We start from the raw sequence: 18,664 nt of genomic DNA, 5'->3' as shown, positions 1-18,664 counted from the left end.
ACGATTGCTTGTAAACAACCCTTCCAAAATAAACGTTTAAAGGGGCTACACTCCAAATTAGTTAGGAACACTAATGGGATAATTGGCTTCACTCTAGATTACCTGGGATGTAGATATACTTAAGCAAAAATAAATCAAACTGTATGAGAATTATATCAACACAATTTGTATAAAACCATTTTAAACGTATCACTCACAAGAAAGTGCACTACAAAATAAACGTAAACTCTAGATTACATAGAGATTTAAGAGACAATTGACTTTATACTAAATTACATGGGCTGTATAAAGTAACCAATTGACCTCTCTCTGCACTACAATGGCATACATGTCAAATGACCCAAAATAGTCAGATTGGAGTCAGCCAAATGATCAGACATAAGTGAAATGGATACATTGACTACTTGTGAAACTGCTGGGATACATACCTATTGAGCAGTTGTGTTTGTATGTAAGATTTTATTCATACTTGTATCTGTAAAATGACTCTTTTGTGGTACTTTTGAATTTCTTTGCCTTTTTTCTTAATGTTTTGTAACAACAAAATAAAAAAACAACAACAGCAGCAACAATAACAAAATATTGACATAGCACGCGCCTTTTTTAGCCACCAGCTGAGATGACTATGTCAGATTTTTTTCTTCTTTAGATGGAGAATTTTTTTTTTCCAAAATTGTAGTTAAATATCTTGTGGTTTAAGGTTTTGTATGTTAGTGTTTTGTCAGTGCTATTGTTAGCAATCAAACATACGTTTATGTATTTCATAGTTACTTCTTTTCTCTCCTTCTTACCTCCTTTTCTGCTCTACGAATATCAAGATATCCAAATTTCATGACAAACCAAAAAGCACACTGGCCAGATTAAATACAATTTTAAACAAAATATTAAAATTTTGTCTTACTGCACCTTTTCAAGGAAATTCTAAAAGGATTCTTTCGTCATATTTCATAGCTTTTCTTCAGTTGTTGACAATAATGGTCTCCTGTATCTTTAACTGAAGAAGCCTCATGTGTTCAATTTAAAAAGACAATATCTTTAACGTCAAAGCACCAACTGAAGTCGAATCATTGACAATGCAGCGATAAAATTAATTTTTTGTTTGTTTGTTTTTGTCTTTTAATAAACGACCGGAAATAGAATAAGGTTTGGTCCATGTTATGGGACACACACATTCGTACGAGTACAATTTGGTAACAACAACAACATCAAATCATTTGAATGGGATATATTTTGTACTCTACAGGTTGTATACAATGATTTACAAGGCACTTGAATAATTTTGTGATCTATGATTAGTATGAATTAATTCAATTGGTTTTATTACAAAAATTTGGAAATATAGTAAATTTTAACAAGTTATTTTTGTTTTTTTTTTTGAAACTATTGGATTAATAATGAATCTACGTTTTAGTACTATTGTTCTGAGGATTTGTCCCCTAAAAGTGTCTCAGTATTTAAATGTGAAAAGAAAATCGGTTGAGTGGCTATATCAGCTTATATCTCTTATAAAATTGAAAAATTAATTATAAAGATCGAACGATAACTCGTATATAAGGACCTCTTTTGAACACATATTAAACTACATAAACATCGATTTCGAACCAAAATATAAATATGTATGTATATTAGAGTGTCCCAAAAAATTTTTTTTTTGGAATTTCTGAACGCATACCCTCTAATTTTTAAATATGAAATTTTGTCTTTCTATCATGATTTTAACCCGTGCCGACTTGCGATTTAGTTTTGTGGTGCATTTACAAGGGGAAAAAATGCAATTTTTTCAGTTTTTGTAAAAAATTTGCCATTAAATAATTACTTTTGCAATGTAATTTAAAATAATCTATATGTGTACGTAATTGTCGTTCTAATAAGACATAAAACACAAAAATTGGTTAAAAAATTTTAAAGTTATTAAAAAATCGCCAGGCCATTAACGTGTCTCAGGCCACTAGAACAAGAAACGTAGGAACAAAATAAACATATTTTGAGAAATATTAAAATAAGAGCTTATTTTTACTAAACTGACTGATCGCCATGAAATTAGGTGATATGACCTCCGTATACATATAACTTATTTGGAAAGGATTATGTGTAGATACCTATATTAATTAAACATTTATGACGGATAAAGTCCAATTTCGGGAGGACATTTATAATGGACCGATTTCAGCCAGTTCCAATAGGTTTCGTCCTTGGACCGAAAAACTGTTATGTACCAAATTTTATTGAAATATCTTCAAAATTACAACCTGTACTTTGTTTACAAGTTTGCATTTATACTATACAATATTTATGGTGGTATAGAGTATAAACATCAGACTTGAGTCAGAAAAATATTAGGAATTCACTAAGGTTCTATTCCATTCAACCTTAAATTTTTGTAAAATTTAATGCATTTTTTAAAACTGATATGAAAGAGATTTCAAAAGTGGTGGAAACACATTTACATTGAAATTGAATACATGAAACCATTTTAACGTAAATCGTTTATTTCATAAAAATCCCTTTTGAAAATATAAAGTTATGAATCCATGAAACCATTTTAACGTAAATCGTTTATTTCACAAAAATCCCTTTTGAAGATATAAAGTTATAAGCGATTATATTTTAAAAATTTATTACAAAATCCTATTTTTCAGTCAGATAATAAAAAGATGCAAATTTAATGTGTGTTAACTTTAATATCAGTATTTTAAATTAAAAATAATAATTTCAAAATTAGCAACACTGTGCACCGTATTAGTATATAAGGATCACTTCCGAAAAAACATTAACCTACATAAATGTCTTATAAATATATTTAAAACCAATATTTTACATTTACGATCGCTCATTAATAGGTCCTAGGTTCTATAAATTATCCATCCACATCCATCCCTCATCAACGCTAGGGTTTTATTTTTACAAAAAGTGGGAGAATTTTTAAAATAGGTGAACAAATTTTACACGGAACAAAATATAAGAAAACTGTTTCCATTATCCTAATAATATATCTTTTCCAAAACCCGAGTCTTATAATAAATCCATATCAGTGAAATTATAAACATATCCTGCCTGTTTTTTAAAAATTAATTTCAAATATTAAATTTTTTAAATATCTATTTTAGAATCAGACCATTTACAATAATGGATAGGCGCACAGTTGTTTAGAAACTTTTTTTTAAATAATTCGGTATCTCGGGAAATATTGGAGATATTATTACGGAATTTTACATTCGTTGCGATGGCCAAATTGTTCGGTAATTAGTTGAGTACATTATATGCATTGTATCGGCTCTAGCAACAGATAGTGAGGTGGCAAAGAAAATAACCAAATCTTTTTCACTCAACTCAAGTCACAGTGGAACAGAGATACGCAAAAATAAATTCTCTCACCAATACACTTACTCTCACGAACACATTCAATTCTTTATTTTATTCAGCTGAATAAAACATCCAGCAACTCTTAAAAGAATCTTCTGATGATGATCTGACGAGTAAAAATAACAAAAACATATATTTTTTTTACATTTTGACAGATTTTCAGACACGCTCGTCTTTTAATCTTGGAGTGTTTAACATGCAAATCTTGAAATTGTTTTATTAACAAATATGCAATTTACTGTTTTAGATAAACAGAAACAAACAGCGTGTCATAGTTTATTCATCGTTTTTCATCAAACTTTTATTTAAGTTTTGAATTTAAAGAGTTCAGTTGGTGATTTTGTAATACATGTGTTAAAATTGCTTAAAAAACTTATAATTAAAAAGTGAAGTGTTTGTGAAATTAAGAAATAATATTAAAATTCTATTCGGTGATTTTAATCTTATAAAAAAATACGGTTGAGCATTTCACGAGTTGTAATATAATCCCTACATGAGTCTCTACGATTCTTGGCATGTTTTATTACTTTTTTGGGGAAAAAAAACGTAAAAATACAACCCTTTTTATATGTTCCAAATTTGGATGCGTGTAACTTTTTATAGGACCGAGATAACTATTAACAAGCTGCTTTTATTTTATTTAGAATTTTATCGCCTTTATATTTTATTTTAAAAACAAATTTCAACCCTTCCCTTAGGCCTGCCCTATATAAAAAAAACACAAAAAGATCGAGCAAAATTAAAAGAAATGAAATCAATAAACCTAAATATCTCTTCAATTAACAGAGATAACCTAAACATATGAGGATATTTCTTGTAGATCTTCTTAAGGAGTATTTATATTTTAAATTTCAGCTAATTCGGATAAATGCATTTTTGACTTTTTTAATAGATTTGAGTTGGCCATCCGAGGTAATCAAATTTGAGGGACCACACACTGGCCCCCATTAGCGCTAGGAAGCTGAATATATGTAAGTCAAGTCTAAAATACCTCAGATCCAACCTTGTGAAATTTAGTAATAATATCTCCAATAGTTCCCGAGATACCCAATATCCAAAATATCAAAAAAAAAGTTTCTAAACCACTGTGAGAATTAGAATAATTTTCTAAAGCGTTGACTAATTGTGAGCAAGAAATTTGAAAGTTTAAGATACTTTTATGGAAGGTTGATCCAAAATAAAGACATACATAATATTAAAATATATGAGTCTGTTCATCCCTAAGATCCATTTTTATGAGCGATATAAACATTAGCAGAAATGGTGTTAAGTACACGAACACTTTTTTAAATATTTACATAGAGGAAATACATACATATCAGTTTCATATAATTATACCCGTCATTCCGTTTGTAATTTTTACATTTGGTCAATTCACAAGGTCTCTTCTTATATCATAATGTACTAATATTTCACAATGGTTTTTATTGTTTTTCAAGCAAAAAATGTCCTAAAATAATACTACTCTGTAAGCTATGGTTATTGTGTTATCGTAACCAACCTGCGCCGAATGCCTAAGAGTCGGTTAAGCCGAGCTGCCGAGTCGTGATATATTAGGACATTATGACAATATGACTGATAAGAGGCCTTGTGAATTGACCAATTATTCATTTGCGACTCCACAAAGTATTTAAATTTCTATATTGATTTTCTCTTTCATTTCGTTGAGACGTATTTCTGTTAAAGGCACAATAGGTCCTAGAGGGAGTGGTTAGGGGGATGATATTTACCCGAAAATATTCTTGGTTGATCAGAAAGGTTTTGTGTTGAAAAAAATATAGAACAAAATGTTCTTTCGGCGTTAAAAACATTTACAATTTAAATTCAGCCTGATTTTTCCGTCAGAGCCATCAACAATTTCGGATGTGCGGCAGCCAGCGAAGTCACGGTGGGCATTTGTAATTAAAACATATCGATAATATCTCATACACACTTTGTTTTATTTAACTCTAAAGAGAGACCTTTCTTAATGATTTTACTACTTATACAATTTTCTTAACATACATAAATAATCTGCACAAATCCTAAAGAATTGGTTGAAAATTGGATAATGTTGTGACCAGGTTTTGTATAATTTACGTTATTTTTTGAAGCTTGAAGCTTTCCAGAAAAGTACATATCGTCACCTAAAATGCAAAATAACGTAACATCACTTTTCATAAGTTTATAGGAGAAGCAAAACACGATATAAAATGAAAACTACTTGAGATATTGAAACAAAATTTTCAAATTTGAATTACAATGACTCTAGAAATATATTTTATGAAAAAAATGACAAATTTATATATACCCTTGCCACTCATGGTGAAGGGTATAAAAATAATTTTTTCAAAGCACACTTTAAGATATGTGGCTTACGTTTTTTAGAATTTTCTGAAACAAAAAAACGTATCATTAATATAAATTTTTATGAAAAAATAAAAACTTAAATAAAAATTTTTTTTTTTATTTTAAATAAAAGCAGTTTATATATACTTTTTTAATTTTATTATGTTTTTTTTTTATTATTTTAATTACTAACGAGTACTTTTTTAAACTAAATAAGTTTCTTTATTAAATTTTCATTAAGACTGCAAAAAATATTCAATTGCAACAAATTTATCCAAAAAAATAGGATACTACCTAAAATAAGGTAAAAACGATTTATTAATTAATTACTCAAAGCGTATACGTAGTGAATCGTAATCAATAATAAAATCAATTTCGAATATTTTGATGATACGTTGTTTTGCATTTTAGGTGACGATATGTATGTAAGTATGTATGTTCAAATATGATTCTCTGTTTGATTCAAAACTCCAGTTTTCAACGTCATGTGCGTTTCCGCTGATATCTGTTGCTTTTGTTCCTTCGTTCGTCTCTATGTCTGCTTGTCCTACCAATCTGTCTCATTTTTGTCTCTTTTCAGATGATGCTGTTACATGAAGACTTAACCTTTTTAGTAAAACCGTAAACTTTGTGCAATAATAGAAACAACATTAAGAAGAATCATCTTCATAATCATCATCATACGAACTGGAAGATGGAAACAAAAACAACAAGAGAATAACATTACATGACTTTTTGTGTGTTCAATGTTCATATCTTTAGCTGATTCATAAACTACAACAAAACACTAAACAACAAACATTAACAAACAACAATAACAAAAAAAGCCATAATCAAAAATACATGTACATAAAACAGAACTAAGGTGCATCCTAAAGTGCATTTCATTTAACCATCGCCTCCTTCTCCACATCAGTCTCCACACATCTTTAAGCCAACTGCAGACAAACTCAGGCCAATACATAACCTGGCATACAGACTGGCTGACTGTCTCACTTCCTCTACTCTTCCTCAAATGTACGACAACAACAAAAACTACAAAACAAAACTGTTACAAACTACAACAACAAAAACTACAAAACAAAACTGTTACAAACTACAACAACAAATGTTTAGCTGTTTAGTTTTTATTTTATTTATTTTCATTATTATTTTCGTTTTTGTTCTAAAAAACCACAAAATCTTTTTCTTTTGTGCGTTAAAATTGTAAATTTTACGAAAAAAAAGGAACAACAGCAATTGTTGTTGTTTTTGTTTGTTTTTATGTTTGTCTTCTTTATGTTGTTCTATTCAAGTGTTTTCTTCTTTTGTGGCGGTTTAGAATTGGCAGCCGTTTTCGTTGACCACATTTAAACCAAAAAAAAAGAACAACAACAGTTCTCGTTATAATTAAGTCAGTTTTTGGTCATAAAAATTAAAAAAGGAATATATAAAGAAAACAGTTAAAAGGAGCAAAGTTTAAACTTGTTTTTGTAAAACATTATTCAAATTAGACCTTTCACTTCTACCAAAAATTTTAGTTACATACATATACATATTTAGTATATCTGACGTTCACTTGAGTAGGTTCACAATTTTCGTTACATTCAAATTAATTTTTTTCTAAAATGCAATAATAGAGTGCAATTACTTTATATTAAAATATTAAATAATACAATTTTCCATTATATATCAATAAAAAGTAAAAAAATTACAGCAATAATTACACTGTGCTAGTTGAAAAAACTGTCAAGCGGTTCACCTAAGGTACCTAGTGGTGCTAACAGTTTTTTAGTTTAGCTCTTGTTTCCTCGAGCCCTTAGCGCCAAATTATCGTAAGCGACAAAACACAAATTTTACAGGAGAAGGATTTTTTGATTATTTTGAAATTTATACAATGAATTAAAAATTTTATGATGCGATGTAATATAATTTCATTCAAGTTATTTGTCTATTTTTCAAAAACATATATAACTTTTGACAATTAAAAATTCATGGAATACTTTATAAAAAAATATGCCAAAAAGTGATTTTTAATTGAATTTTTGCATAGATAAAAATTTTTCGAATTGAAATTAAATTTTTATTTATAATTAGTTTTTAATGAAATTTCACAGTTATGTAGATTTTTCTATTTAAAATGGAAAAATAAAAACTAATTTTGAAATTTGTTATGAACAATCCCGCAATTCCCAAAAAAGTGTCGAAAAATTCCAAAAATGGTAATTTTTAGTTTTTTGGCTATAACATCCATACCAGGGTCGGGGTTATCGGGACCCTTTACAAAATAATTAGAAACATATTGAGCCACCTATAAGCGGTTATTATATTTTGATATCGGATACGCGATTTGAGAATTTTTGCCCTAAAATTTTATTTTACATAAAAAAATAGGTGTTTTTGAAAAGACCTGGTCCCCTCGGTAACAACAATCTTGAAATTTGTTTTCCCTGAAAATATTTTATGAGAACTTAGCTTTCAGAAAGTAGAAATTCCTATACATCCTCTTAGAAATTTTTTGCAATAACTCAAAAAGAAAAAAAGTTCTTTTTAACCAAAAATTAGCGAAAAATCGCCTTTTTAAAATTTTTTAAATTCAAATGCATATAACTTTAGACTTAGTCATTATTTTTAAACAATTATTTTTCCATTTGACACATACTTGTGTAGTTAGTCCAATAAAGGAAAACTGGAGTAAATCGGGAAATATTTGGATACGCTGTTATCAAAAAACTGGAATAGGATGGGTAAAAATGTTGAAAATTTAATTTGCAAACGCGATATCTCCTAAGCTATAATAGATAATTGATAGCTACGACGATGTTTTTTGTAGTGCTCGATGAGAAGATTCTATATTTATAATTTTTTTGAAATCGGAACTCAAACCAAAAAATAATATCGTTTTAAAAATGTAACATACCCGAGTTGTCCTACTTTGAGGGCCCTTGGTCACGCCTCTGGTGGGCCCTTGAGCTCCACGTTTAAAACTTAAACTCGACAACACTTCTTCTTTGCGCATGTGAAATTTCATTCAAACTAATCTAACCATTTAGAAGTTACAGATTTATTTCCCTCTTTTTATACCCTACACCACCATAGTGGGGAGGGTATTATGCGTTTGTGCAGATGTTTGTAACGCCCAAAAATATTAGTCTAACACCCGTCCGTCCGTCTGGTTGGCTGGCTGGCTGGCTGTCCATGTAAACCTTGTGCGCAGAGTACAGGTCGCAATTTTGAAGATATTTCGATCAAATTTGGTACATATTACTTTTTCGGCCCAAGGACGAAGCCTATTGAAACTGGCTGAAATCGGTCCATTATTTCACCTAGCCCCCATACAAATGTCCCCTCGAAATTGGACTTTATCGGTCATAAAAGTTTAATTTATCTATGTATCTACACAAATTTCGCTCCAAATAAGTTTTATATATACAAAATTCATGTCACCAAATTTTGTTACGATCGGTCCATAATTAGTCATAGCTCCCACATAGACCCGCTTCCGAAAATCACTTTAACGTGCATAAATCGCTTAAAAATGTTGGTATACACACAAAATTCAACATAGTTAACTTTAATATAGACATAAATAATACGACCTAATTTTATGGTGATCGGTCCATAATTGGTCATAGCTCCCATATAAGGCCCACTTCCGAAAATCACTCAAAAATATAAATTATTGATATTTTAAAAGAAAAATATTTTTACTCATTTACTTGGTGTAGGGTATTATATGGTCGGGCTTGACCGACCATACTTTCTTACTTGTTTTTCTATACCACTATGTGTCGCTTACGATAAAATTTGTTTACTGTGAAATATAAACATTGACGTACGATAAAATCTTACCCCCTATATTTTTGATGTTATTAAAAAATTTTGATATTCTGAGAACGCTAAAACATCAGTCGGTCCATAAAATTTTAATTTCTGCAATAAAACAAAAATTTTAAAAATGTCGTTTACGATAATTTGGCGCAAGAGCTCGATATATTCGCGTAACACAAAAATGGTTTAGCTTATTGAATAAACTAAACAAAAAAACAGGCACAAGCCTAAGAAGAGGCAAGATCTTTTCAAAAACTCCATTATGAATACTGCAGTTGACAAGTTTGGTTTAAACTTCAGTGTCTATCCAACTTGACGAAGAAGGATTAGGGTTTAAGACACCACTAGATATTTTAGTATTGTCTCCATTGGGACCACATTTCATCCGAGGAGTATATGACATATTCAAAATATATTAAGGTATTATTATTTATGAGTCTTCAAACTCTACGACTCATATCATCTATTGTGAACTTCATCTTAACAGATTCAGGCTACTGTTTGATGAGAGAACTGGATTATGCTAGGGAAAATTAAAGCCCTTCCAAGCGATTTCGCTCTGCACGAGGCTAACATTGGTCAGTCACACAGCACATGCTCAGAGGTTAATCAGAAAAATCTGAACAGTTTTGTGTCAACATTACCTAAATAAATTGGTGGTTTCTAAGACCACAATATCAAGTAAATAATCCAGTATGTCTCGAAACGCCTTTTCTGAGCGATACCATTTTTTTGGATATTCTTTGTACAGAATAATCAACCGTTTGGATTGTATTAGCCCAGGTAAGTTACCCCAATGCCTTGTAAATTCTAATACAACCCAAGATCGAATTATTTCTAAAGTGTATTTGCTCAGAATGCTGGATCGTTCGTTCTCAGCGTGTCCCTCATGACCAGGTACCCAGCACAATGTCAAATCGCTGAGGCTCCCGAGTTCATTCAAAGATGCAATATATGCAGACCTCATCTCAAGAAAAGGCCCAAAGCCTGACTATTCTACATAACGAAAATCATAATATTCCTCAATGTCCTTCTCAAAAATTCATTGCAGTATATAAGGATGGGTAGCTGCCCATTGGAATACCGTAACTAAGGTAGTTAACTTTCATATGTATAAACAACTGTATACTTTTGAGGATCACCTAATTTGGGATTTTATAACAAATAAGCTAAATACGAAATTTCGAAATAAAATGAGTTATATTTGGGAGGTCCTATGAAGGATCCTTATTCAAAATCGTACACCCTTTTTATGTTGAAAACATATCGAGCCCTTAAAAAATTAAAATTTTATGGACCGACTGATGTTTTAGCGTTCGCAGAATATCAAAATTGTTAATAAGTTAAAAATTATAGGGGGTAAGATTTAATCGTAAGTCAATGTTTACATTTTACAGTAAACGAATTTTATCGTAAGTGACATATAGTGGTATAAAAAAAAGAAGGAAATAAATCTGTAACTTCTGTTCACATGCGCAAAGAAGAAGTGCTGTCGAGTTTAACTTCTGAATGTGGACCTCATGGGCCCACTAGGGGCGCGACCAAGGGTCCTCAAAGTAGGACACCTCGGGTATGTTACATTTTTAAAACGATCCTATTTCTTCGTTTGTGTTCCAATTTAAAAAAAAATACACATATAAAATCTTTTCATCGAACGCTACAAAAGACGTAGTTGTAGCTATCAATTACCTCTTATAGCTTAGGAGATATTCGCATTTGAAAATTAAATTTTCAATATTTTTACCCAACCTACTCCAGTTTTTTGATAACAGCATATCCAAATATTTTCCGATTTTCTCCAGATTTTCTTCATTGGACTAACAACATATGTATGTGTCAAATAAAAAAAGAACTGTTTAAAAATAGTGACTAAGCCCAAAGTTATATGCATTTGAATTTAACAAATTTTAAAAAGCCGATTTTTCGCTAATTTTTTGGGAAAAAAGAAATTTTTTTCTTTTTAAGTTATCACAAAAAATGTCTAAGAGGATGTATAAGGAATTTATACTTTCTGAAAGATAAGTTTACATAAAATATTTCAAATGAAAAAAAAAATTAAAAAATTTTGTTACCGGAAGGGACCAGGTCCATTCAAAAAACATCTATTTTTTATGTAAAATTAAACTTTAGGGCAAAAATTCTCAAATCGCTTATTCGATATCAAAATATAGTAACCGATTTTAGATGGCCCTTTTAATTATTTTGTAAAGGTTCCGATAACTCCTGGTATGGATATTATAGCCAAAAAAACTAAAAATTTCCATTTTTGGAATTTTTCAACACTTTTTTGGGAATTGCGGGATTGCTGATAATAAATTTCAAAATTCGTTTTATTTCAATTCGAAAAATTTGTATCTATGCAAAAATTCAATAAAAACATTTTTTGTCATATTTTTTAATAAAGTATTCCATGAATTTTTAATTGTCAAAAGTTATAAATATTATTGAAAAATAGACAAATAGCTTGAACGAAATTATATTATATCGCATCATAACATTTTTAATTGTATGTATAAATTTCAAAATAATCGAAAAAACCTTCTCCTGTAAAATTTGTGTTTTGTCGCTTACGATAATTTGTCGCTAAGGGCTCGATATCTTAGAACGGACTAAATTATATCCGATATTCCAAAAAATATCATATTTAGACAAAAAAATTTAAATTGGAGAATTCATGCTCAATAAGATGTTAGTCGCTAACATGTAATTTAACCCATAAAGTCCACATTTGGTGTGGGAGTGATAGAAGAATAATATGTTTGATTTGGAATACACCATGATATCTTAAACCGTTTTTTAATCCCAGATTTGAGATTTTACAAATTTTAAAATTTCATAAAGTTGTTGTCTCTCTTGAGGCATGTCAGAAAGGAACTTCGTGTGTATCATGAGAAAATACAGAGGTATGTGCGGGATTGTCATTAATTAAAAAAAACCAACCGAGCCCATAGATTCATAGTTGGTAGACTATCAAGTATAATGGTTTAAAATTGCTAGTCTAACATCGGAAAATAACGGTATCTCTGTCGCAACTGATGTCAGGATCAAGCAGCCTTAGTGTTTGCTCTGCTCCTGACCAGTGTCCTCATGATACCCCCAGCTATTCAAATATTCTGCGAAACCTATTTGAGTAGAAGTAGCACGATTCATTGGCCTTTAATCGAATGAATACAAATAACAAATGTTGCGGTAATCTCCAAAAGATAAGGTTGAGAGTTCGAATCTTAGAAAAAAAAGAAATTAAGAATCATAAATCACAAAACCTTATCGCTGAATTCTTATATGACATCCGATATTCAATAACTCGTATAGTGCAATCTCTGAGAAGGAGCAAAAGAAACCCAGAGAAGATATTACCGCCAGCAAAGGAATGAATTTTGAAAGAATGTCGCACTCAGAAAATCAAAGATCCTGTATTTTAATATAAACTATAATCTTGTTTTAAATAGGTTACTTAGGGATATCGATAACTCAAATTATGTGGAACACATTTGTTATTACAGTAGCCAACTTTAGTATCTTTTAATATTATTTTAAAGATCTTGATGGAATAATAAATGAGTTTTATTGAACTTAATGTATTTCTTATTCATATCTTTTTTTTTGTCTAGATAATAATTGTTTAAACACTTTTTTAATATGTCAAGCCAATTCATTGTTTACACAGTTAATGTTTAAAAATACTTTAAATATTTTCCCACGTTAAACAGTCTTTTTAAAATTATTAACGATAGAATTTGTAGTTTTTTTTTTAATTCTTTAACTACATACGTATTTAAATAAATTTGATTGCAGTTACCAAAAAATCGTTACAAAGCCTCAAAAATTTCTTTTATCAAAAATATCAATTATAAACGCTTGAATTATCAAAGATAAATATTTTCAATTTAACAAGTTTCATTTTCCAAATGACCGTTATCGAAGCAAGGTGGCAGTTGTCAAACTTTCTTAATTAGATTTCGGAATGTGCACTTATCCGATAAGATAAGGGGGTGCATTGTCAACAATTAAGTATGTAAAATAAATTGCTCCTTATCAGATGAAGAAAAATGAAAACATTTGAATGCGATGACCACAAACAGATTAAAACATTTAATGAAATCAAACAAAAAAAAAACTGCTCAGATACCATTATCAAAAAAAACATTTCAAAATCAAAATTCAAACGAGCATTTAAACTGTCGATTAACCCCACATTGAAAGAAGCAGGCGGCACACACACGCAGCCACTCATCTACCATAATCTACCATTTAAAAAAGACAGTAGTCAAGTTGACAGATTATTGTCTGGCGATTGCCTATAAGGGGGAGCGTAACAAAATCTTTCAAACAATCTCTAAATATTGTGTGAACACTTGTAAAATAAAAATTTAAATCAGATCATCTCAGTAGATAAATAGATTTTATTTAATATTTAAATCAGTAACTTGTTGTGGATAAAGAAAAATCGATAACATCCGCGAGTTGCTAACAGAAAAATTTCTAAATAACAAAAATTGTTTAGCTTTTGAAATATAATTTTGACATTTTACATAATTTTGTTATTAAAGAAATTAGAAAACAATTTCATTAATTGCATTTCGATAAAATCATGACATTTACTTTGGTGAGATTTTCATTAATGGTGCCTTCTTAAACTTGTCCGATACAATACACAAATTTTTTCAAATCAGATAAAACTGCTGCTGCTGCGACAACACAAGTATCTTCTTCTTCAGTATCTTTAGATAATTTGAAACATTGTCGGTCTATCATCTAAGATATGAATTCATAATAAATATTTATCATAAAACTTGGAAATTAATTATAAAACAGAACTAACCAAAATTATTCATAAAGACACAAACAGTAGTAAAATTTTTGTAATGAAAAATAAAATAAAACTGATAGTGTTCGGCATTGCAGAATAGTACATTCACCATACTTAATTAGAAAGTTGATGACTGATAAATCCATCCTTGGTTTCTTAAGCAAGGCTTTTTATTTGAGTCAGAATGTAAGGATAACATTACAAAGATGACCTGCAATATTCTTAATTAATCCAAATACGATTTTTATTATTCTTTTGAATATTAAATTTATCAGGGGCTAGTTTCATTTTTTCGAAGGCTCTCTTGTTGAAGAGCAAATAGTTTTAATTTTAGTTATAAGATTTAAATACTTATTGTAAGGTCGATAACAGACAGATTCAAATAAATATAAAGATATTAGCGGTATTCATGATGTAGAGCTCAATCCTGGTAATAAAGTAAAACAACAATTAAGTGTCATAAAATTAAACCGATAAAAACCGTTGGTTATGATCGGTTCATTGCCAAACTCATGACATTTGGCAACACTAGTATAAAACTTACATCGGGAAAACTGCGAAAGCTCTTACTCTCGCAACATTGAACGAAGAAAAATGGAAATAAGTTTAAAATTTTAACCAAAGTGGAACACATCGGGTATATGCAAAATTAAAAGACGATTTTCTGTTTTTGATATTTTTGATTTAAGAAACTAAATTATAGATTTATTTCTACTTTTTTTTAAATTCCTCTAATTTGTTATCTTTCTATGGTACACTTAATATTGGTTTGTTTCATATTCGTAGCACCTGTATAGATCCTCCTTCCCAAGATCTACACATCATTTCAGAAAACTCTTTGTTAATTTCCACCCAAAGAGATCCATCAGGAAGGGATTATTGAAAATTCGACATGGTGATTTTGAGAACTTAAATGCGAAGGTAAAGACTTTTTTATATATAATTTTTCTTGTAGATTTCTATCATTTGAGACATATGAAGTATACAAAAAAACTTCAATCTGAAACTGGAAAATTGTACTTTTTGTTTGTAATTCTACTTTTATACATTTTATGAACTTAACAATATTTGAATTAGCTGGTACGCTTTTCAGCAAGGTTGGTTACCGATATAAAATGGTAAAAAGGTAACGGTAACATTAATTTGAATTATTTCGTTAACGATGACTTAACGGTACCTTGGCTTATTTCGGTAACGGTATTTTACCCATAATCAATTTCATCCTGAATAAAATTATTTATGAAATTTACAAAAATTAAAATTAAGTTGCCAAAGGTCGTATTCTATGAGTATTATTTTTTAAATTCCATGGATTTGAACAAACTCAATTATTAAAACTAAAAATTTATATGTTTTTTTCAAATTATTAATATAATATCGGTAGCGGTATTAGAGGTAACGGTATTTACGATTATATCGATAACGGTAATTACAGTTATTTTGGTAACGTTAGCTTAGTGGTAACTGTAGTTGAGCTGAAAGGGTATTTTAGTAGCTTAGCGGTAACTATAGCAGGTTCCAAATCAAAATCTAGGTGGACAAAATTATAAAAATCGGTATCTTCAGAATTTGGATAAACGAAGTTTTTTCTGAAGCTGATAATCTGCTCTCCTCCAATACAAATGGGTTTTTCAATTGGACATTTCGTTTTCTCGACAGAAGCGCCAGAAGTTCAAAAAATTTGGAATCATATTTTCGTTAATTTTTTTTTAATATTTTACTGCTTTACTAAATTACATACACAGAAAAAACTATTTCTTAAACCGTTTCAATTCAAATATTTGTCACATATTGAACTGGTTTCAATTATTCCATAATTAAATCAAGTATTCATTTGCTCAAAAACTAAGGCCCTAATTTTGTAAATCACGTCACCAAAGTGATATTTATATGGAAAGCAAAAACAAAATTTCAAAAATTTTAAAAATTTGTTTTTGTTTTATATACAAAATTTTCAAATTATGAAAGGCAAATCAACGTTTGAATTTTGGTGCGTTTGTTCTGTTAAGAATTTGTATATAAAACAATAACAAATTTTTAAAATTTTTGAAATTTTGTTTTTGCTTTCCATATAAATATCACTTTGTGAAGTGATTTACAAAATTAGGGCCTAAATTTCTTGATATTTTCTATTGAATTTTGAGTTTTGAATTTGATAATTTTGACAATTGAATATACAATTTTCGTTATTGGTGGAATTTCAAATACAAAAATTATTGAATAGATAATTTTCGTAATTGAAAACACATTCAACCAATAACGAAAATTGTATTTTCAATTGTCAAAATTATCAAATTCAAAACTCAAAATTCAATACAAAATAGGTCTGTTCATTTACTTTCCCAGTAAATACTTGCAACGAGAGAATAAAATAAAAATTTACAAAATTACTCTCTTAAATTCTCAAAATTAGTGAAAAGTAAATGAACGCTTTTCCAGTAACAATTGTTTTATACACACAATTTTCTTATTTTATTCCTTTTAAAATGTATAAATACTAACATTTTCTTCAATTGTATTGAAAATTCTTTTCTTTTTGATATTTTTTCACCACAAAAATAAAATTGTAAATAAATAAACATTAACACTAAACATATGATATATACATAAGCTGAAATATAACGAGTTCAAAATAGAACTTGTAATAGTTTGCAACGAGAGAACACTATCTAAAATGTATACGCTCTTGATTTTTTCTATACCTGCAAGTTTTTTGAGTTAATGAACACTTTTACAGTAACAATTGTTACTAACTAGTAACAACTTTTAGTTATTGAACATAGCTAATATCAAGAAATTTTGTTTTTGAGCAAATGAATACTTGATTTAATTATGAAATAATTGAAATCAGTTCAATATGGGATAAATGTTTGAATTGAAATATAATTTTTTCTGTGTATATCTCAATTGTTTTACCATATAGAAATTCATACTTCAAAACATAGATAAACATTGATATAAGCTTTTATTAAGTGTATATCTTATATTTATGGGCCTCTCCAATTTCCTGTTATAGTCCTTTAAACATGGGTCTCAAATATACTGATATTTTTTTTCTAAGAATATTATATAGCTTGCCAAAAAAAGACCGTCGAAGCCCGTCCAATGACTATATACATCATTTAAAGAAAATTCTGGGGAATGTCTTTGTAAAAAAATTGTAGCCGAATTTTTAGATATTTTTTTTTATTATTGATTTTTATATATCTAGACCCAACTGTAACTTGAAATATAGTAAATACAGATCCTTTTTAAAATTTAGTTTCAGAATCACATGAAAACGTATTTTTTTAATTTTTTTTATTAATGATTTTTATATTTTTTTCTTTTAAACATTTTTTTTGGAATCGGAGACACCAATTCTATATAAAAAGAGCGCCAAATAATTTTGTCCACCTAGATTTTGATTTGGAACCACAGTGGATAGCCAACCTCGCCAATAAGAGTAGTATGAATCTTCGATATGATATGCTTAATGGTACAAAAAAACATATAATGGTACTTTGTTCTTCTAAGGGTATTTGTGGAGCCGCAGAACAATTATCCCCCTTAAAATACTGCATTGGCCTGGAAATGGTAACAAATTTCTTACTTATCAATAGATGTATCTAACTACCATAAGTCACCACATTAATTGTTAAGGATGGTTGATATAAAACCACTTTTATATCGGAAAAAGTACCGTTTTTTTAAAAAAGGTAAGTGAAATTAAATACATAATTTTTGTCGCTTTATACTAAAGTGTTGTTTAAAAAAATAAAAAAAGTACGTTTTGTTAAGCACCATTTTTTTATAACCGATTTACTTAGTAAAAAAGTAAAAAAATATGCTAACTTCATTGTTTCTAGAAGATTTCAACCCAAATATTATAAAAATAGCATAAAACTATTTGTCACAAAATGCGAAAAAGTACCTATTGTGGAATAACCGAGAAATAAGTAATTAATATCATATGATCCTGAATGAAGTGAGAAATTCTCACTGAGAATTTCTTATTTGTACTTTTTCTTCCATTTAATGGTAGTTTATGAATTCTATAATAATGGATCTAGGAACTATGAAATTAATTATACTATGGCCCTAATAAGTTTTTGCAATAATGAACTTGGAAACATGAAATTAGTTGATGTGATTCTGAAAGAGTGGGAATAAGCTCAATGGGAGTTTTTCATACTTCTAATTGTACTTTCTGAATTTTCTACATTAAGGAATGTAGAAATATTAAATTAAACACATATGATTCTGAATGAGTGTGGATTTAAAAAGGATAGATCTAACTGAAGAAAGTACACATAAAGGGATTTTTTATACCCACCATCAAAAAACATGGGTGGTATATTGATTTTGTCATTC

The sequence above is a fragment of the Calliphora vicina genome, chromosome 1, assembly GCF_958450345.1.
Source record: "Calliphora vicina chromosome 1, idCalVici1.1, whole genome shotgun sequence".
NCBI lineage: Eukaryota > Metazoa > Arthropoda > Insecta > Diptera > Calliphoridae > Calliphora > Calliphora vicina.
Note: the sequence above shows the minus strand (reverse complement) of the source record.